General features: G+C 39.9%; 1 long non-coding RNA gene across 4 annotated transcripts in view; it reads right to left on the bottom strand.

Moving 5' to 3' along the window:
* The window catches only part of LOC128119058 (uncharacterized), a 68,495-nt gene that overhangs the window by 7,200 nt on the left and 39,028 nt on the right, over window positions 1-22,267 (bottom strand). For 3 of the 4 annotated variants that reach the window (XR_008221434.1, XR_008221433.1, XR_008221436.1), the window contains 2 exons: window positions 5,608-5,733; window positions 1,204-1,270 (listed from right to left, as the gene is read on the bottom strand). This is a non-coding gene — a long non-coding RNA (uncharacterized LOC128119058). Of the gene's footprint in view, window positions 1-1,203; window positions 1,271-5,607; window positions 5,734-18,973; window positions 19,013-22,267 lie in introns of all 4 variants that reach the window. The other variant, XR_008221435.1, reaches the window with a different exon arrangement.

The raw sequence follows: 22,267 nt of genomic DNA, 5'->3' as shown, positions 1-22,267 counted from the left end.
CCTACCATGCAAATGTGCATCCCCACCATGCAAATGTGCATCCCCACCATTCAAATGTGCATCCCCACTCTGCAAATGTGCATTCCCACTAGGAGAAGTTATTGTACGAGTCCCACAAACATATCAGGCCATGGAATTCTTTCTTTTTCCTGACAGAGCTCTTGATTAATGGTCTATAAAATACATTCATGGAAATGTTCTTAGACAATATACTATGATCACCATGACTTGATACATTTTTAGGATAAATATCACTTGGCTCTTCAGTTTTCTCCAATTTTTTAAAAGAAAAAGTTCAAACCTCTCAAATATGGACACAACGGACTAATAAATAACCACACACAACATAAAGATCTGAAGTTGAATCATTCACTTTTGCAAAGCAGTGGCCTCTTTCCTTTCAGTTACATGCAGTTACAAAACACAAAACTCCTTGAAGTAAGAGTTCAGACTCGTGCATCAAACTGAAATTCACATGCCATCTCTTCTAAAAAAATTACAGCCAACTGTAAAACTCAGGGAAATAACAGCAATTATATAATACCATCCAATTAGTATTTAAAGTTCATTTAGATATTCCCTAAGGTCACTTATGGCTGCTCAGAAAATCTAGAATCCAATTAAGATGCATGAAGTTTACTTTGTTGGGTGTACACATACACACACATTTTTTTTGTTTTCTATTTTGCTCTCTTTAAATGTAGACCATTTCCTTCATGTTACTTTTCTGCCCTTGGCTTTTGAAAAGCTCTGGCCACCTGTCTTGCACACGGTCTGTGCCACCTAACTGCTTTTTATGCTCTGTTGATTAACTTTATTCTCTACTCTTTACCTCTTCTAGAAGTCAGATGGAGAATTGTGATGAGACACCAGATAAACATTTTGACAAGACAGACTGACAGAAGACGACCCATATCTCACCGCCCATCCTTTTCAGAGACACAGGGCATCAGATGGTGCTTTTATTTGTCATGCCTTTGATCTTCCGGTTAAGAAGGTAGCTTTCAGAAGTCTCATATGCAAAGGTATAATCTTTCCTTTATCAATTTTAAAGGACTCATTGTATAATTCATCAGAATTTTTGAAACTTTTTCCTTAGCCATGTTTTTTTTTTTTTAACCACTGATTTCAGTATTTATTGATAAGTCTTGCTTACATCAAATCTTATATTGGTCAAAGTATTGAGTTTTCAAATTTTATTACCTTATGGACATTTATTAGCAGGCATTTTCCTGTGGTGACATTACAGCTGTTGTGACTGACATCTGACCTAAGATGAAATAATAGAGTGGTGTTGAGCACCAGATAAATACTTGACACATTTGGCAGATTTATGACAATCCAAAAAATAATTAAAGCTTTTCAGAAAGACAGAGCTTGCCATAAGGAGAGGAAGGAACACACACACACACACACACACACACACACACGATGAGAGAGGAGAGAGAGAGAGAGAGAGAGAGAGAGAGAGAGAGAGAGAGAGAGAGAGAGATTTTCTATAAAATTATCTTTCAGAGAAGGTCTCTAGGAAGGAGTTGGTAAACCAAGATATCTTTCTATTAGTACATGATTTCCATGTCTCCTGTTGGCACTTAACTCCTGTTTTTCCTGTTGTAGCACAAATCCCGTGTTTCCGACTGGATAATGTCTGTGTGTCTGTGTTTCCAGTGGGTGCACAACTCCCTCCCTCCTGTATTTCCTTGATATATATATATATATATGTGTGTGTGTGTGTGTGTGTGTGTGTGTGTGTGTGTGTGTCTGTGTCTGTGTCTCCTGTGGATCCATAACTCTCTCCTATATTTCCTTGATATCTATCTATCTATCTATCTATCTATCTATCTATCTATCTATCCTAGGCCTATTTTTCACATGTGCGGGCATATTAGCTACTTTCTTCATCATTATGAAAAATATCAGTCAGAAGCAGCTTCAAGGAGGAATGGTTAGCTGTGGTTTACAATTTAAAGAGGAAGGAAGAGGAAGACATGTCAGATGAGCTGCATCAGTGGCTGCATGAGTCTGTGGTCCGTTGGATAAGGAAACAGAGATTGCTTGGGTTGGAAGCAGAGCTACCATATAGTCCTCAAGGCCCAAACCTATAGCTTTCTGTTTGATCTGTGTCCCAAAGGTTCTATAATCTCCCAAATCATGCTACCGAATTAAATGTACAAACACACAAGGCCTGTGGAGAACATTTTCTTTCTAAAGCATGACATGGTTCCTGAGACATGTAGGACTCAAGAACTCTGAGGCAGTCACAGAGAGGATACCCAGCTCTGTATACGAGGTTCAGGCACATGTCTGCCACATGCTCTCAGATTCCTGAGGAACATTTAATAAAGGGCTGGGCATGGAGTAACACAGCAAGGACACTGCAGTGCCCTGAGCCACGGTTCCTCCTGTAAGCCCCAGCAGCAGCAGCTGAGGAGAATAGCTGTGTGGTGAGGGACACCTGAAGGGTCAACAGGCAGAGACAACATTCTTCACCTCTGTGGGGACAGAGCTGGTAATGACTCCTCCACCTCAAGATGTTTCTGATCTAAAGGGCATGCTCTGCAAAATAGACTTTTTTTTTCTCACAGAAACCTTGCCAGGAATGTAGGAAGTACTTGATACATTTTGTTCCTTGAAGGAATGAGCCAGCAAATGGGTTAATGAATGAATGAAGGAGGGAGACCCAGAGGAGTCATTCTGAGTTTTTGGTCTCAGAAACACAAAAGCCAATTTCACTGTCTTTGCTTTACTAATGCCAGTCAATGCTGAGAGATCTCATTATTATTATTATTTTATTTTTTTAGAAAAAGTGATCAGTGAGAACATTGTACCAGAGGACTCTCAGTGGGACTTCTGTGTTGAACACATTATTTAGCAAATACTAACACAGGAATTTGAGGGTATTTACCAAATGTGCTGAAGTCAACACATTAATGTAGTGAAAACCAATAGAGAAGCAGTTCTCTATTAACCTTGTCATTGTGGGGTCTCAAAAAGCTTTGCCCACCACTGGGCTTTGTAACTTGTAAAATAATTCAACATACAACAACAGTTAACCTCAAAGGCCTTTTGATTACTTCCTCGGGGTTCGTGCTTTTAAAAGCAGTGCGGTGTAGAAGGCGAACCTCTGTCTTGAATCCAGAGTCTGCCAAACCCCAGCTTGCTGCTCAGCTGTCATATCACCCAGCACGATGGTGTGAACTCTTTAGACATCTTGCTTTTCTCACTTGTTAACCTGGCTAATCGCTCCTCCTTTTCAGTAGTATGTCAAAATCAAGTGGAAATTTTAGTTCAAGCATTTTATATGTGGTGTATAATATGTCTGTGAAAATTCACTGCTTTCCTTGGGGAAATATGAATTGATTCATCCATGGGAATTAATATATTCCTAGGAGCTGATGAAATGTGTCAGTTAGTTGTGCAAGCTTAAGAATCTTGGTTCTGGTGCTTACAGCCTGTGTAAAAAAGCCAGACACAGTACTGTGTGTTATAACCTGTGGCAGTGCAGGTAGACCGGACAGTCTAGATAGGCTGCATGAGCACTGGATTTAGTGAGAGACCTTGTTTCAACAAATAAAATGGGAGTGATTGAGGAGGACAATAGACATTGACCTCTGGCCCCCACATACACTCGTGCACACATATACACTATACATACACAGAAGTTAAAACAAACAACCAATATGGTGTTAATTTCATCTTATCTCATTAATTTCCCTTGATTTATGTGAACTTTTGGAAATCAGTTGATGTATCCTACAATTGATCATTGTACAATCAGTTTCAATAACTTTTGCTGTTTGGTTTCTGTTGCTGTAATAAAACACTGATCAAAAACAGCTTGGGGAGGAAAGGGTTAGTTTCGGCTTAAAAGTTGCAGTCCATGGTTGAGGGAAGCAAGGGTGCAAGCTCTAGGCTGGAACTGAAGCAGAGACCGCAGAGGAACGTTGCTCACTAGCTTGCTCTCCATGCCTTGCTCAGACTGCCTTCTAAGCTATCCTTGGCCTTGCAATCAGGACCCACATTGGTATGGGCCTTCCTGCAATTAGTTGTTAAGAAAATATATTATAGACACGGCCACAGGCAGATCTGATGGAGGCTGTTCTTCAAATGAGGGTCCTTCTTCTGAGACGACTCTCTTTTGTCAAGTTGACAAAAGCTAAGCAGCTCATCTCCCGATGGGAGAATAAAGCTGTGTGTTTTGCAAGCTTGCACCCTTTGTGCTGTTGATTTTTCAAATATAAACTTTACACCTGGGATGCTACAGCCACAAAGCTCAATTGAAAAATAGAAATGAAGATACATATTAGAGCTGATGGATACCTAAAGCAGAAGCTTCATATTTTCCTATAGAAAATTTAAATATACCGATGTCATCCTTACAGTACATTTTCAGCTGGAAGCAGAAACATGACCAATTTTTAGTTATTTTGTGGCACTGGACAGTGAACCTAGGGTCTCAGCCATGCAAGACCAACATTCTGCTTAAGCTGTATTTCAGTTTCTTAAAGATTTATTTATTTTATGTTATGAGTGTTTTGCCTGCATGTATGTTTGTCTACCTTGTTACATGCCCAATGCCTGCAGAGGCTGGAAGAAGGGTTGGATCCCCTAGAACTGGAGTTATAGATGGTTGTAAATGCTGGAACCTGAACTCTGGTCCTCTGCAAGATCAGTAAGTGCTTGCAACCATGGAGCCATCTCTTCAGTCTCCCATTTTAATTTTTGATACAGGGTCACATAAGTTTTCCAGATTGCCCTTGAGTCTACTCCTAGCCCAGTCAAGCCTTGAACTCTCTATTCTGCTACTTTAGCTTTGCAAGGAGTTGGGTCACTGGCCTGTGCCGACATGCCCTGATAAATTCTTTTTATTATTAGTGTCTTGGATGTCAGACAATACTGTTGCATAACATAGAGAAAAGAGCAGTAGCTGCGTATTGTTTTTCTCATGAAGGGTGAGATTCTGCATTGACTTAAGATGTAGTAGCCATTCATTATGAGGTAATGTTATTTTCTTTTCAGGCTGTAGTCTATTGTATTTTTGGGAGAAGAAATGGAACATTAAAGAACAGTTATGTATTTGAAGCCAATCTGGGCTACAGAGCGAGTTCCAGGATAGGCGCCAAAGTTACACAAAGAAACCCTGTCTCGAAAAACTAAAACCAAACCAAACCAAAACAACCCCCCAAACCCCAAAACAAGCAAACAAACAAACAACCCCCCCTCAAAAAAAAGAACAGATATATATTAAAGGGTAGTACACCAGGCTGGAGTGATGGCTCAGTGGTTAAAAGCCCTGGTTATTTGTCCAAAGGACCTGAGTTCAGCTCCGATCACCCACAGGGCAGCACACAACCACCTGTTAACGCCAATCCCCGGGAAATCTTGTGCCCTCTTCTTGTTTCTAGGAGTACTGCACAAATGTGGTACATAGACATAAGGGCAGGCTTTTAAAACATCCTTATACACAATAATATTTTTTCAAGTTACAATACTAAAAAATAATGTGCTTTAGTCTTGATAATTTTAGGGAGACTTTGAAAGTTCTTTACACATAAGCTCCTCTCATTTCACACATATAACTTATTTCCATTATTTTTTTCTTATTACCATTGTTCATCAAGATTCTTCTATCTCAATTTTAGTCATAGTGAAAGCGGCTCTTCTCCTGAGGCTCAGCTCTCCTCTCCTTGGGATTCAGGTACATCTAGGAGGCTTGAGGGGGAGAGGTTTCTCCTAGGAACAGAGAACAGACATCGTTTGCAGAATCCTTGTCAAAGACAGGAAAAGTCTAATTCAATATGCTTCCCCCAAAGTTAAAAACCAGAGTTCCTCTGTTAGAGACCCTGCAGGGTCCATGTGGAAGGAAGCAGACAGACTGTGGATGAGACCAGGACAGAAACGACACAGATAGCACCAGGGATCACGTAGCTTGAGAAGAGGAGCGCTGTCGGCTGTCTCAAGAGAAAGCAGCAGTTCTGGAGGCTGAGATGCAGGCTGGGGAGAGAAGCTTCCACGCTGTTCTGTGCCCGCTCTCTACTGAATTGTGTACATAGACCTGAACATTACTGTGCATGTACCTTTGCTTATGGCACCCCCATTTTTACCACCCCTTGTAGATCTAACGATGGGCAGGGTGTGGGGTGGAGTTATGGCCATGGTTATCAGCACTGAATGGTGCTGGAGCAGGCAGAATTCACATGGACCGTACACGATCCCTCAGATGGAAGGAGGTGGAGACAGATGTGCCAAAGAGGAGGAGGACAAGCTTGTCCTCGTCTCTCTTTCGCACTTTTAAGTCTTTATAATTAGTGCAGCATGAACCATTCACATTTTGTGTTATTGTTTGATGTAAATGTTCATGGTTTTGAGAGCTAGTTCACATTTTTGGATAGAATATTTAGTACACTTTGCTTACTATATTTAAAAAAGGTAAAAATATCAAGCAAATTATTTAGCTTTCATGAAATAAAGTGACTGATTAAGGCACAAAAATGTGTGGTAGAAAGTACAGCATCTTCTAGTATCACACCAAGGTGTGAAAACTAGGGAATTGCAAATATTGGCTTATCTCATGTATTCTGGTTTCCTCCAACTAATCAATCAGTTAATCAGCTTCCTGTCATCCAGTTTACAGTCTCAGAGGAAGATCATTTCCCCAGAACAGTGAGAGTGTGTTGCATAGCTATATTTTGTATATAGATTGCTGCCTACTCTCCCGAGAAATGCTTGCTAGAAAAATCTTTTCAGAAAGCAGTTCATTTCCTCCCCTAAGCTGTTTGAAGAACATTGTTCCTGGATTTCACATCACCCAAAATATATTTCCCTTGCCACACAGGAAGTATTTTGTTTTTCAGTGTTTTTGTGTAGCTGTTATGAGCTTGAGGTAAGATACATGTGAAATGTTTGGGTGTTTGGCAGATATAATGTACCTATAATGACTGAAACCAGAGAAGAAACTCATTTTTCGGACCTCCTCAGTGTCTTGTATGAAACATTTTGACTTATACCATCAATTTAGAATTACACAGCTTCACAATGAATTTCACTAAAAGTTACCAAGTTCACAAGTCCAGAAAAACTCTTTGTAATTTTTTTCTTACTAGATATAAAGTTTAAATTATATTCTTTGCTGGGAATTTTTCTCCAACTGATCAGAATTAGAGGACTAGCATAAAAATATGACAAATGCTGTCACTTATATTGAAGATGAGGATCAATGTGCAGCTGACCAATGGCCCTCAGTTATATGTTACTATGATCACATTTATAAAAAATTGTAAGCTTCATACATTGGACGACCAATTGCTCACACTTGACCCCTCCCTCTTCCTTCTCTGTACTTTTGGCGTCCTCGTACTGTGTCAGGAGCGTGGCAATTCCAGTGAGGGATAATTTGAAATCTAAGAGAAAGTGGTGGTGTTTTGACAGTTTGGGTTTGGTAGAATATTTGTGTGATGTTCGGTCAATTCTGGGCATGTGTAAGTTCGTGCACGGGTTAGAGTGTGCACGGGTTCTTACTAATAGTCCCTCTATCAGCTCACTCTGGATAAGGTCAGAAAAACAAACACACAGCTACAGAACACAGTCTTATTAAGCCTCTTGTGGTGCTTAATACATGGGGTGTGTGGTGGGAAAAAGAGACAATTTGAAAGTAGAAGTCAGAGTTGGACCGGGAGATAATATTCTCAGATATGAGGCTGTATTAAGTTTTAGGTAGAGGATTCTGGTCTCATTGACATCTGGTCAAATGACCCTCTCTTAGCATTACTGTGCTTTGCAGTACAACATACGATCATGTGTACACTATACTTTAACGATTTATGCGGTAATTCATAAAATAATATTGAAATATGTAAAATAAGAAAGCATATTTTAGCAGTGTGTGAATCTGTAAGAGCTCAGGAGTGAAAGGATGATAGCTACTTTTAAAAATTGACATAAAAAACTTGCTTTTATTTTTTGAGATTATAATATAATTACATCATTTCCTCCCTTCCTTTCTTCCCTTCAAATCCTCCCAGACATCCCTGCTTATTCCCTTTCAAATTCATGGACTCTTTTATCATTAATTATTGTTATATACATCCATGTGTATTTATATACATGGATATTTCTAAAAACATAAGACACCCTGCTCAGTCTGCCTGTTTTTACCTGTATGTATGTTCTCAGGACTGACAGTTTGGTACTGGATAACCGATTGGTGTGCTCTTCTCTGGGGCAAACCATTTCTTCTGCTTTCGGACTCCCTTAGCTGCCTTTAGTTTCTGTGTAGGGTTGAGGCCTTACTGTCTTTCCCCCTCCATTTTGGCATGTCTGTGATGGTCTTTGTTCAGCTCGTGTTTAGGCAGCCATGTTGGTGAGGATTTGTGTGTGTTGCTTCTGAATTACCAGAAAACACAGTCTTACAGCAAACTCCTTGGTCCTCTGGTGCTAAACAATCTCCCCACCCCCTCGTCGTCAGTGTTCCAAGCCTTATGTGTGGGAGTGTTTTGTAGATGTACCCATTGGGACTGGGCTCCACCACTCTACGTTTTGATTGGCTGTGACACTCTGGAATGGTCTCTGACTGTTGCAAAGAGACATTTCCTTGATGAGGGGAAAGAACTGCATTTATCTGTAAGTGTAAGGACACATATTTAAGCATAGTTAGGGATTATTCTGGTTGTTGAGTGGTGGTTAAAAGTTTTCCTCCAATACCTTATAAGGTCACATGACCTTGCCAACACACACCAATGTCAAAAGATGCTTTCCTAACACCAAAGTTTAACCTCTCAGGTTAGAGAAAATATCAAATTACCTTTTCATTCTCTGGAAAGCAAAAACAATGAAATCCTTATTCAATGAAAAGTTAATCAAAGTCTATGTAGAAAATTGTAGAAAAAGAATGTTCTAGAAGTACATAATAAAAATCTTTACTGATTTTTCAGACTGTATTTTGTAGTGTTTGTAGTATTTATGAGATTTATAATATATTTATTATTTAACCAGTCACTAGTGGTACACTCCTTTAATCCCCGCACTTGGGAGGCAGATGCAGGTGGATCTCTGAGTTCAAGGCCAGCCTGGTCTACAGAGTGAGTTCCAGGACAGCTGAGCTACCCAGAAAAGCCTTGTCTTGGAAAAAACAACAACAAAACCAAAACCAAAACCCTCCCCAAACAAAAAACAAGCAAAATATTTATGTTTTATTAGTTTGGCTTCTCATTTTAAATAGATACTAGCTTTAACTTAATATATAATTATATATTATACATATAACTTACTATATATCATATATTTTCATATATATAAAATTAAGTTTAAACTAGTATTTATTTAAAATGAAAAACCAAACCAACAAAACTTAAGTATACTAAAAATCTGATAAAAAACCAAAGTATGCATCCATATAGTCACCACTAAAATCAATAGTTTTTATTTGTTTTTTTAATCTTTGCAATTTTTTTTTACATAATACAACAAAATATACCCAATACCCTCTTTCCCCTTCTAGCTCTTCCTGGATCCCCATGAGACATCCCCCTGTACTGGGAAGTTTTCTCTGGTTTTGCCCAGCCTGTGGTCAAGACAAATCTTCTCTCACCCACAGTCCCACATCCACTTATAAAATAATCACTCAGAGGCTTAATATTATTTACAAACTGTTTGGCCTATGCCAGGCTTCTTGTTAGCTAGCTCTTATAACTTAACTTAACCCATAACTATTAATCTACATATCACCGAATGTTTCCATGGCTTTACCTGTATCCCATTACATGTTGCTCCTTGGGTGGCTGGCTCACATCTCTCCAGACTCTGCCTTTTTCTTCCCTGTCTCTCTCCTTAGATTTCCCACCTGTCTCTAAGCTGCCTTGTCATAGGCCAAAACAGCTTTGTTAGCCAATGGGAGCGACACATATTCAAAGCATACAGAAAGACATCCTACAGCATCCCCTCTCACTTTTATGCTTTCTCCTTTCATTTTTTTTTTGACATCTCATTAAATCTTTATGCTGTTCATAAGGGCAACAATTGAGCTAATTCCTCCACTTTCTTTCTATTAATTGAGTCTTTCACTGTGTTCTTACTCATGCCTTGTTTCTTGTGTTCAGTTTCACGGTCTTGAGAATCATCAGTAATGTTATGAGAATCAGTGGTTAGTTACTTTTTACTGCTAAATAGTATTCTAGTCAGACATTCAGATTATGCACACTCTTGCCATTATAAATAAAACATCACTCAACTACAGCTTTTAATCTGTGAATATGTCTCTGTTTCTCCAAGTTAAATACCTAGATAGGGAATTTAGGAAGCCTATAGACAGTGTAATTATAACAAAACTAACTTCTATTTGTTTTGTGCTAACTCTATGACTCCACCTATTGCTAGATAATCAAATGGCTATATATTCATTCAATAAATGCTTGTGGTATGTATGGAACTAGATGCTGGGGATTCCTAAGTAAGTACAGCATTAAACTTAGAAAAAACACATGACAAACTCCAAAAGTGGAACTTGCTAGAGCTGGAGGTCAGCAAATGGTCAAGCTGAGTCTCAGGGAATATGGAGCCATGGAGTGAGACATATGGTGAGGACACAGCAGTCAGAGGAGTGTTCAGGAAGGCATGGGTGCATGGCCAAATGAGACTGCAGATGCTGTGTCCAGTAGCTGGGTATAGGAAAAGTAGGAATTCCAGATGAAGGAAAAAAGGCAAGCTGGGTGGATCGAGTAGGATGCTGAATGACAATGTGCCAGGCATTTGTGTGACCGACCAGATAACTGGAAGAAACAGAAGAGATAGTTTCTTTGGTTCATAATTTCAGAGGGTGGGGGCAGTTCATGCTTATTTATCTCCTCATGATTGTACAGGCATCTCCACAACAGGAATGTGTGGCAGAGGACAGCTGGTCACTTCACGGCTAAGTCACACCAGAGAGTCAGAAAGGAAGAAGTCAGGGACAAGATAACTCACCAACCTGCCTCTGTGACTGGCTAACACTTCCTCCAGCTATCTCCTCCCATCTCCAGCTTCCACAGTCCCCCCACATAGCACCACCTTCCAAACAAGCCTTGAGACCATGCGTTTCTGAGAGTATTTCACACTGCTGGAGTTAGGTGTTTACATCTGCCTGCTGATTTCCTGAACAGGCGCCTGGGCCATATTTACAGCATCTTTCTCTTTGACACATCCTGTGCACTTTATATCTTTCCTGTTGTCTGTGAGTTAGTAGGGCCTCTGCTCCCTTAATTGCCCACAGCATTTCACATTTATTAGGATATTAGAAAAATAGAGTTTATACAAGAGCGAAGAAATGAATGGGAATGAATGAAGTGGTCTATGCCCTTCACTGTTAAACAAGTTCATGGAAAATTCCTCATTACAGACCTGTAGGGCCATCTTTGTAAAAGCACATTAGAAATGATAATCCATTTCTCTACTGACCCTGGGTCAGGCATACGATTTTCTTATGAGTCTGATTTATTAATTTCAATTTTTTTTATGATCAATACTGATTTCACGGCCTCATTGACTTTGGAGAGAGCTGCCTGGATGGCTGAGGTAGTTCAAATGAATGGATCAAGTGTGCTGTGGAGTCCTGAACTTTGTGGTAAAATTGGCCTTAAGATTGCAGTGCTGAAAAGATTGCTTTATTTAAAATAAGCTGGGGATCTTTATATATTTTGAGCCATCTATTTTAGGCATAAATTGATACTGCATTTTCTAATGGGTGTTTTCTGTCATGCTGTATCTCATAAAATTTTATTGTCTTCATGATCTTCATTTGCACAGGTTTAAATAGACTAAAAGTCCACCTTTATGGAAACATGGCAATTTGTTGTGATAATAAATGAATTTATCCCATTGCCTCTTCACTCTATTATTGATAAAATTAATACACCATAGGAAAGGAAGTCTGAAAAATAAAGAAAATAGTTAAGAAAAATAGAGTGCGGCCACAAGCAATTATGAACGGCACGGGATTTTTATCATTAGTGAACTGTAATTAGAGCACTACAATCCATTACCCAAACAAAACACTTCTGAGAATGAAGAATCCTGCAGCATAACAGGTGGTATGGAGTTGTCCCAGGTGGAGAGAACGATTATCTTCCTACTTAAAATACTCTCTCCAAATCCTTTAATTCAGGTCATTATCAGTTCATATTTCTGCCATCTAAGATGCTAATTAATAGGTCTAGGAACCTCTTTTAGCTCCTTGCGTTGTAAAAAAATGCTTCCCAAGATACTTTTTCTTAATGTGAGAACTATTGTAGTACATCAAGGGAAAAATACTTCAAACTGCTGTGGAGTATTAAGAGGCCATGGGTGTGTTAATTTGCTTGATTTTGTTAGTCATTTCCCTATGTATGTTAAAAGCAGATGGTGCTGGAGAGATGGCTTTGATTGTTACTGAGCCAGCGCTGACACCCAAGTTCAGATCCCATGCACCCAAGTGTAAAGCTGGGCACGGCTGCACACAGCTGGCGTGAACCCCTGAGTAAACTCCGTGTTGTGGGATTTGTGGCAGAGACACCATGGTCACTGGACATGCTGAATAAGTCTAGCTGGAAATGGATGGAGTGTTCCAGGTTCACTGAAAGACCTGTCCACAGGGCATGAAGAGGGGAACTGGCGTGTTACTCTGGCTTCCACATGGTCTTGCATACCCCTTTCCACAGGACAAGTAAATCAAAACATGTATAATATATGTATTAAGAGATTAAAATCAAAACCAGGAAAAGTTAAAAGAATTTGAGAGAAGTCATGAATATGAAAGTGAGATTTATGGGATATCTGGGAGGTATTTCCCCTGACAACATGTCCCCTCTTTTGACCAGAAAGAACAAGCTATCTTTCCAGATCTACGGCATCCATTCCTTATTTACTTATCTGTTTTTTTCTTTGCGTGCTGAGTGACCCACAGACACTCTGTTGGCTCTGACTATACAGTCAGCTGCAGCTGTCACTTGTTGGGACTGAGGTTGGGGACGACAATGAGATAGGTATGAGCAGGAAAAACATTTGTTTTGAGTGTGATTTGAGGGCTTCAGACATTGAGCATGTGCGAACTCAACATCCATCTTCACTAGATGTAGGGAAGCGCATGGTCTCTGTGCATGTTGGTTGGGCAGCAGTTTTGTCCTTTTCTTGTTTGTCCATTGTCTGAGTGTAAACTCGTTTCTGTGGGGAGAGCACTTTGGGAATCTTTAATGTTTTTCTGTTTCTGTGCTCAGCTTATGATCCTGATCTTGCTTTTGAAGTATTTAAAAATGTGGTAGAATCTCTTTTTAAAAAGCAATTTGAGTTTTATTGATCTTCAGAGCTTGGTTTCTAATGCACAGACAGGCACTTAACTGCCTTTGGTAATATTTCAGAATTAGATAGCTCAAGAGTTATTAGCGAGAGAACTAAGTTTCACCTAGATCTCTTGTGAGATTAAGAGATGGTTGTAACATTTCGGGTGTGCATATTGGTGAGGATGTACTTCCCATGTAGTTCCTTTATCTTGTTCACTTTTTTACAAACATTAAAGGATATTTATCTTTTTCATTTATCCAGTCACATTGTAGAGAACTACCACACTGTCAGTCGAGGAGATACAAATTTCTAAGTAGACTCCCCATAACATAGCTGTACTCTAGCAGAGAAGAGATATGTATTGTATGGTAGTAAAAACTGCAAGACTTTATGAGCCTGTAGTATCTTTGAAAGGAAGGCACAAGTGTTTTTAAATCTGAGGTTAGAGTGTTAGTCTGCAAAGACACATAACTGAATAATTCATGGAGTCTCCTCTGCTTTGCTTGTCTGCATTCTCTGTGTTTTATTAGTATCTACATCTCATCAGGGGGGTGATTACGAGTCATAAATGATTCTCAAAAAGTGCTCAGCCTAGTACAAGGTTCTCTAAATGCTCACAGCACATTAGGGACTCCGATGCCATTGTTATGTACCATTCAGTTTCATTGACGGGAGTGGAGAGTGTACTGGAGTGGTAGCTTTAGGGAAGAGTTGGAGGCTGGTAAGACGGCTCAGCAAGTACAGTAGTTGCTTGAGGCCAAGCCTGACAGCTGAGCTTCTGTCTTTGGAACCCACTTGGTAGGAGAGAACTGCCTCTCACAAGTTGTCCTCTGACCTGATCACTCACACTGGGCTATGAGTTCACCCACACAGACGCACACAAGTGTTTCATCTTCCCCTATCTTTACAACATATCGTCAAATCACTGGCTTTTCTGAGAGGCAAGCAGCAGACACGGGTTCATGGCTACCCTCTTAGCGTACCTGCTGGTGACCTCTCTTGGGGAGGAGAGCCGGGAAATGATGCCTTTTCCATTTCATTCTGTTTTGGGATCTTACTTTCCCATAGCATCTTATTTTTAATGTGTTACCTGGAAGTGTGTTAACTAGTAGTTCAGCAAACTGCTGAATGTGGACAAACTTGGAAGCTTAATCCTTGCAGGAAATATCAGAAAAGCATCAAGGTTTAATCTTAATTACTTAATCTTTATAATCAATATGTTCCTTAATACTTCAAAAGACAAGTCTGAGAGCTTTGCTAAGCAGTGATCATTTCAGCTTTGTGAATAGGGTAATCTTGAGATATACAAAATAAAATGAGAGCTAATGTTTGTGTTAGTCAAGATAATACTTTATGAAGTCTATTTTTCCATTTTTTATATTTTTCTTTACTTTTGAGAATTTTATACACGTATACAATTAAACACAATAATATCTACCCTCATCTCTCCTTCTAACTCCCTCAACACAGTCCCCTCCCCAGTGACGTTTATGTTTATTTTGGGTTATTTTTCATGTCCAACATCACAATGGACTGTATATAAAACGTAATTCTCCAGCTTTGGGGAACATTTGTGTAAGTGTCCATGTTCATTGAATACGTGGTAAAATTCTATAACTAAGGGTGGTGTACTATACCATCAGGACCCCAGATAATTACAGTCTGTGGTAATTTAAACTGGGTAATTTGGGTAGAGTTTAGCAATGGGATTACTTGCAAAGCTGTGCCCAAAGTTAACAAAGTCAATATGGCCGACTGCAGTGCTCCGGTCTAAGCTGTTAGAAGCAGTTACCGAGGAGGTGGAGTGTTTACAGGAACTACTGGCCTGGGGAAAGATCAGGAGAGGAGCAGTGGATTATGTGACATTAATCAGCTAATCTCTGACTGTGCAGCAGGAATCGAGTCAAGGAACCAAGGTCTTAATCACATTCCCCCTTGGCCTGTGATTGGTCAGTCCTTCCATAGAGCTATGCAACAGAAACTCAGAGTTTCGGGACCATTTTCTGAGACTGTTTTTCTTTGGTTCTGGTGATTCCCTGACTCCTAGGAAGACATCTCCATCTCTGCCTCCATAGCTGTCTCTCCTGCTGCTCAGAGAATAAGGACAGGTGTTTGCTTGAGATGAGAAACTAGGATAACTTTGCTTTGACCTCTTGTTCCCCTGGTAACAGCAGGCACTGAGTATCACATGATTTTCATAGACACCAGGGTGTCTTAATGATGCATAACTGGATGTGAAATTAATACTCGAGCAAATAATTTTGAAGAGATTCTTCTGTAAGTGAAGCTTCACAATCCTCAGAACATCCATTCATACTACCTGATTAGCTCAAATGTTGTGGATCTTAAGTTTCAAGATAGATCACAAGGTTAGGGATAGACCTTAGGGGTTTCTTGCTTCTTGTGGTTCAGAAGTGTGTGAGAGTGTGAGAATGTATGAGTGTTGAGAAGTATGTGTTGTGTGTCTGTGTGCTCATTTTTCCATGACAATTTTGTGAACCCATTAATGCTGATTTGCAGGAGAGTTTGGTGAATTAGACCCACTATATAATACCTTTGCTTTCCATTTTTAACTCCAACTTTTTCCAAGATAATTTACTTTCTGCCCCTTTATTCATTTTGACTGCTCTTCTTTGGACTATTTCCAGTTTCTACACATTTCTAAAAGCAAAGCTTAACTATGACTAAAGGGCTATTTTGGGAAATCATTACTTGAAGAAAAACTGTTAAAGCATTTAAGAGTTTAAAAATGGCTACATAGTTGTTAAAAATGAAATGTTCCCCATCTCATAGTGCTGAGAGTGGAGTTGTAGTAAATTAAATTACATCAGATCAGAACATAAAACCTTGAATGGGAGTCATGCATACAGGGCCCAAAAAAGAAACCTTTGTTAAGAGAATGTGACTGCAACGGCCAAAATTAAAGCTCTAAGGTGAGAGAATGTTTCTTAAACTGATCACTAAAAAGCCTTCTTGCCTCAAGAAGTTGAAATGCTAGAATAGTCATGAATCTTAAAATAACTCAGTTCCTTCACTGTGCCTGGAAAAGGAGAATCTCTAAGAGTTTATGTGGAAAAAGTTTCCATCACTGCTTATGGAAAGAAGAAAAGTTTAACATACTATCAAAGTGACTTTATGCCGATCTCTGGCTTGCTGGCTATACTTTATTTCATAAAGAATAACCTAGAAAAAGTAGAATATCATCTTCTTTTTATTGGTTAATACACTGATTTGTATTTGCTTACAACCTTGTCCTAATCCTAAAACCTGTTGGCTTCCCACAACAAGCTTACTGCAAATTTTCTAGTAAACTGTTACTACGCCAGGAAAGCCTTCCATTGTTATAGACAGCAGATCTAAACTATTTTGTTATTTTCAGAAGAAATCCCCAAGTCTCCTTGTGGATTTGTACATAACTACAGATAATGTTCGAAACACAACAGACAGTGCCGGGGGTGTAGCCTGGTTGACAGAGCACCCACTAACTTATAGGAAGCCTAGGTTTGATCTGAGCTGCATAAAACTGACCTTGGTGACACATGCCAGTTGTCCCACCATGCAGGAGGTAAGACATGGGATCAGAAGAGGATTCCCAGCTACACAGCAAGTTCCAGACCAACCTGGGATATGATACATGAGACCCTGTCTCAGAAAATAGACAATACGTAAGTATAGAAAATGCAGATGCTGGCATTCGATGCTAATTATATTGTCACATAGGATTTTATAATTCATCCTGAGAGGTGTTGATTTTATTCTGTCTGTAAAGGGTAAGTGTCAGTTTTGATAGAGGTGTTGTCAAATTCCTGTTTTGGTTGGTGGTGGGAAAGTTCCCTAAAATGTTACCAGTGAAAACAAAAGGCCCAGGGCAGTACGGATTGTGCCAGGATGAGAGAGGAAAGTTGAAAACTTGCAAATAATGCAGAGGGAAGTGCTTTTGAAGGTAGAACCCACAGGCTTTCTCTGATGCCTAGTAGGATGGGTAACATTTTGAAAAACATTAGAAGATTTGATGAGTAATTTATTTCCACAACCCTCAAAGGAAACACTGAAGAAAATCACATTCTAAAATGCCTACAATAAATACTTCAGTGTCTACATATTTTGTAAAATTTGTAAGGATACCACAGACATTTAGAGTATTGCTACATTCATTATTGCCATTCTTAACATGTTAGTTATATATAATTTGATAGTTATTATAACAATTAAATGTAGCAAAATTCTAAGTGCTTGGCAAGAAAACTATCTTCTACTAATTGTACATATTTTAAAATGTCTATTGAATTCTGTCAGCCATGCTAAATAGTGCCCCTTTTCTTATCTTCATAAAGAAACTAAAATGATCTTCCTACTTGAGTCAAATTATGGTAAATCCAATTTTAATAGTATTTCCAACTTGAGCCTTCTCATCTTCTCAGAAAGAGATAACAAGCCTTGCAAAAAGATTTTAATTTTCCTTCTCCTTTTGTGTGACAATGCGTTGGAAGGAGTAAGCTGGAGCTCACTCAAGTGATACTGTCCTATTACCTGCTGGCTGGACCGACGTAGGCTCTCTATGCTGCTTGCATTTGTTAGGAGAGGGAGAGCCTGCGCAGCTGCCCTCTTAAATGACCAGGGTAGGGAGGAGTTATGGCTGGAGTCTCCCCTGACATCAGCACTTCTGTCTTTAACCGGCGGTTTCACTGACTCTTCAGCAGTTCTTAACCAGCAGTTTGTGCATTAAAAAGAAAACAGTGGTTTGCCCTCGCTTCATAGCCTCATAAATGCTCTCTGGCTTAATTCTGGCTTGTAAACCTCTCTGAGCTCTCTAAAGAAAGGTAGACATAATTATTCTGTCTCAGGGATGTACTCTGCTGAGGGGTTTTTCTGAATGCTGAATGGAAGATTATGCAAACTCACCCCAGTGTTGTATGAGAGATTTTGCAATGCTGATTACATCTCCTTAGGGAACAAATTAAGTTTGTCAAATGCCTAGCATATCAACCTCAAATCCACACACTATGTTTGACTAGGGTTCTTGTGTTTCATTCCTTGAGAGTGGAACACCTTACTCCCACAGGACTTATAGTCCTCCACAGTTTGTATGCTGGCATGGTAGAGACTTAGAAGGCAGAGGATTTTGTGTTTCTTGACAAAAAGACTTGTTGATGCCTAATTTTTGTAAACAGATTTTAAAACTGTTAAATGAAATGTTAGCATGCAGGATCCATTATTCTGTTTGTAAAACCAGTCTAAGCCCAGGATTACATGGTAAGAGTTACAGGAGAACTCAGGGACATTCTGCTGTGCTTGAGACATTGCCCTGCTGAATATGTTAGGGCTGGTGATTTTCACAAAGTAGAGAGAGGGATGAGAAGATAAATCTGAAAGGCAAAGTTTTCAAGTCTACAAAATCTTTTGTATTTTCATTTTAAAAAATGTAATTTCAGCAAGATAAAAACCAATAGCAGAAAGACACATTAGCTGCTGGGAGGTAGGAAGGGTTACAAAGAGCTAATTCAGAGAAGAGTATATGTAACTAAATATGTAACAGAATTGGAAGGTTTTTGATGATCATGAAAAAGTAAATTAAATTTAGTGATGAGCTATAGTTTTACATTCAGCAGAGAGGCACAGGAAAGAGAGATCACACCAGATCTTAGCTATTGCTGATTCAGGAATGATGGAGAAAAGGGAGCCTGCTTACCTATGTCCTAACAAAAAATGCAATGAGTTGAGTCACAGCCTGCAGAGGAGAGCAAAGTGAACATGTTTATTGAAATGTACTTCCATTTCCCGTAATCAGTGTAAATAACAACACTAGCAGTAAGGACAAATAAGAAATACAGAGCCAGTATTAGAGAAAAATTGCCACAAATTCTGGTAAATCCACATGCAGCAAAGCGTGTGAGCTATCCACCAAAGCCTCTCTCCTTTTGCTTAAACTGTAGCTGTACTGTGATTGCTTAGCTGGTGCTTCCAGGCTCCCTGGTGGCCATGGCAGCTTTGTAAGTCAACCATTGCCCCTGAAGTGCGAGTGGGCATGACACACGCTAATTCCAGAATGGATGTGCACACCTGCCACATGCACTCAGTGTACTGGCTGGTTTTGTGTCAACTGGACCCAAGTTAGAGTCATCAGAGGAAGGAGCCTCAGCTGAGGAATTGCCTCCATGAGATCCAGCTGGAAGGCATTTTCTTAATTAGTGATCAATGGGGGAGGGCTCAGCCCCTGATGGGTGGTGCCATCCCTGTGCTGCATGTCCTGGGTTCTATAAGAAAGCAGGCTGAGCAAGCCATGTGGAGCAAATCAGTAAGCAGCACTCCTCCATGGCCTCTACGTCAGCTCCTGCCTCCAGGTTCCAGCCCTGCTTGACTCCCTGTTCTGACCTCCGCCAAAAATGGACTATGATCTGGGAGTGTGAGCCAAATAAGCCCTTTCTTCTCCAACTTGCTTTTTGTCTAGTGTTTCATCGCAGCCATAGGAACCCTAACTGAGACCCCTGCTTCTTTCCCCAGTTCACGGTGGGATGACAAGGACTGGACAACTTTCATGTTGGTGGTGTTGTCACTAGCTCAGCCCTAAGCAGCAGTTTGGAACCAGCCACTGGAGTGATGAGTTGAAGAAAATTATCTTGGATTTTCCCTCTTTTGGTTGTTGCAGTTTTTAGATCTCTTTTTTTATAGTAATCTAGAGTTATGTAAATTAATATATGGTATGCACTATACTGTAGTATGAAATCATTATTAGAAATAACTTAGAGCTAAGGAGGAAGGATATTTTTACATGGGAAAGAGAAGTTACATAATATTTGTTTTAAGGAAATAAATTTAGGGCTTGAAGAGATGACTCAGAGTTAAGAGCATATACTGCCCTTGCAGAGGACCTGAGTATAGTCCCTGGCACCCAAGTCTGGTGGCTCACAACCACCTGTGACTTCACTTCTAGGTGATCTAAAACCTTTTATAACCTCTGAAGGCACTTGGACTCTCATGTACACATGCACATACAAATAAACACATTAAAAATAAAAATAAATATTTTTATAAAAGAAATTAATTCTAGAATCCTACTCTCTAGGACATGTGGAAGAGGATATGTACGAACCAAAAGTCAAATAATTGATGAATCAAACTGAAACCATCAAGGTCAGCATCATACATCCTGGAATAGAGCTTACATGGGCCATCTTTGTCAAGTTCTAGGACTATGGTTTTCACTTGTCTTTGGAACTCATTATAATCTTCTCTGTAACATCATCAACAGGATATTCTGCCAGCATTTCTTAAAATGAAAGTCACTCCTTCTCATGGTGAAACAGTAAGAGCATTCAGCAAATACTTTTGAAATACCTATAAATGGTCAAGACTTGTGATGCATGCTGGGTGATAAATTTTTTTTAATCCACTGTCTTTTTGTAGCATATAATAAGATGATGAAGGAAATGTAAAGAGATTGTTCTAATAAAATGTGTTAAATGCAGGGACATATGTATGCACAAAGAAATGTCAAAGATTTGAAGGGCCCTGTTCTTATTAGCTTCAGCTGTCAACTTGTGTGCTGCCTTGTTCTTGTTACCTTAACAAAACTAGACATGCCTGGGAAGAGGGAATCTCAATGTAGAAATTTTCTCCATCATATTGGCCTGTGGGCACGGCTCTGGGACATTAACTTGATTAATGCTAGATGTAGGAAGGCCAAGCCTGGTACAGGCGGCGCGGTTCCTGGGCAGATGGGTCTGGGCTGTGAGCATGAGTCACCGGGCAAGCCAGCAATCAGTGTTCCTCCATGGTCTCTGATTCAGTTCCTACCATCCAGTTCCTGACTTGATTCCTACCTTGATTTCTCTAGATGATGCACTGTAACCTGTAAGGTGAAAAAGCCCCCTTTCCTCCTCAAGTTGCTTTGGTCATGTATTTATCACAGCAACAGATGACAAACTAGGACAACTTGCCACAGTCCAGCATCATCTGAGAAAGTCTGAGTTAGGGGATTCCTAGGTCACAGTTTGGCTGAGCATAGGTATGCGGGGCATTGTTTAGGTTGCTGATTGATGTAGGAGGGGCCAGCCCACTGTAAGAAGAACCATTCATAAACAGGTTACCTGGCATGTTTAGTAGAGCTAGACGAGCAGATGCTAGGAGCAAGCAAGAGTGAACCAGCAAGCAGCCTTCCCTTACCGTTTCTGTTCCTGGTTTCTGCCTCAAGGGAGTAAGGCTGAAAGCACTGGGAATGCCTTAAGCAATCAAAGAGCTCTGACATGCACAGTAGTATCCTGATCCAGAGGACCCTGAAACCAGACCCCCAAGATGACCACTGCTGACATACAATCCAGAGCCAACCAGGAAACACCACAGCAGCTGGAAGCAGAGCCCGCCAGAATGTACACACATATATACCTCAGTCCTTTGTTTAATAAAGGAAACTGCTTGTAGTCTACCAGAGCCTGTGCCGTTGGTTCTGTACCTATTCACTCCCTGGCCCCAGGATCAGAGACAGTGGGACCCCAGCTGCAGAGCCAGCAACACTGCCTCAAGTTCTTGCCTGGCTTCTGAGGTGAAGCTCCTCAGCATGGTCATAAAGCCATCCTCTTAAGTGGCAGTTGTCCTTGTGAGTGTGAAGTCAGAGCTCTTGGTTTTAATGAATATCCAAGGACCAACAAAAATTGAACATCTTCTCATCTGCAGATATTTTCTCTGCATACATGGCTTTCTAAAGAGCCTGCCCAAATTCTTTTGCCTGTTCTTAATTAGATCTTCAGTATTTGTTACAGATATTTTCTTGTGTATATATGTTCTAATTTTTTTCTGTAAGTCACCATGTTTGTCTTTCTGGTTCTGGGTTACTTCATTCAGGATAATTTTTTCTAGTTCCATCCATTTGCCTGCAAATTTCATGATGTTATTTTTTTTAACAGCTGAGTAATACTCCATTGTGTAAATATACCACTTTTTTTCTTTTTTATTCTAAGTGACATCTAGGTTGTTTTCAGTTTTTGGC

Source organism: Peromyscus californicus, unplaced genomic scaffold, assembly GCF_007827085.1.
Source record: "Peromyscus californicus insignis strain IS unplaced genomic scaffold, ASM782708v3 Scaffold_11__1_contigs__length_118956290, whole genome shotgun sequence".
In the NCBI taxonomy this organism is placed as follows: Eukaryota; Metazoa; Chordata; class Mammalia; order Rodentia; family Cricetidae; genus Peromyscus; species Peromyscus californicus.
This window is presented reverse-complemented; position numbering and strand designations above follow the sequence as displayed.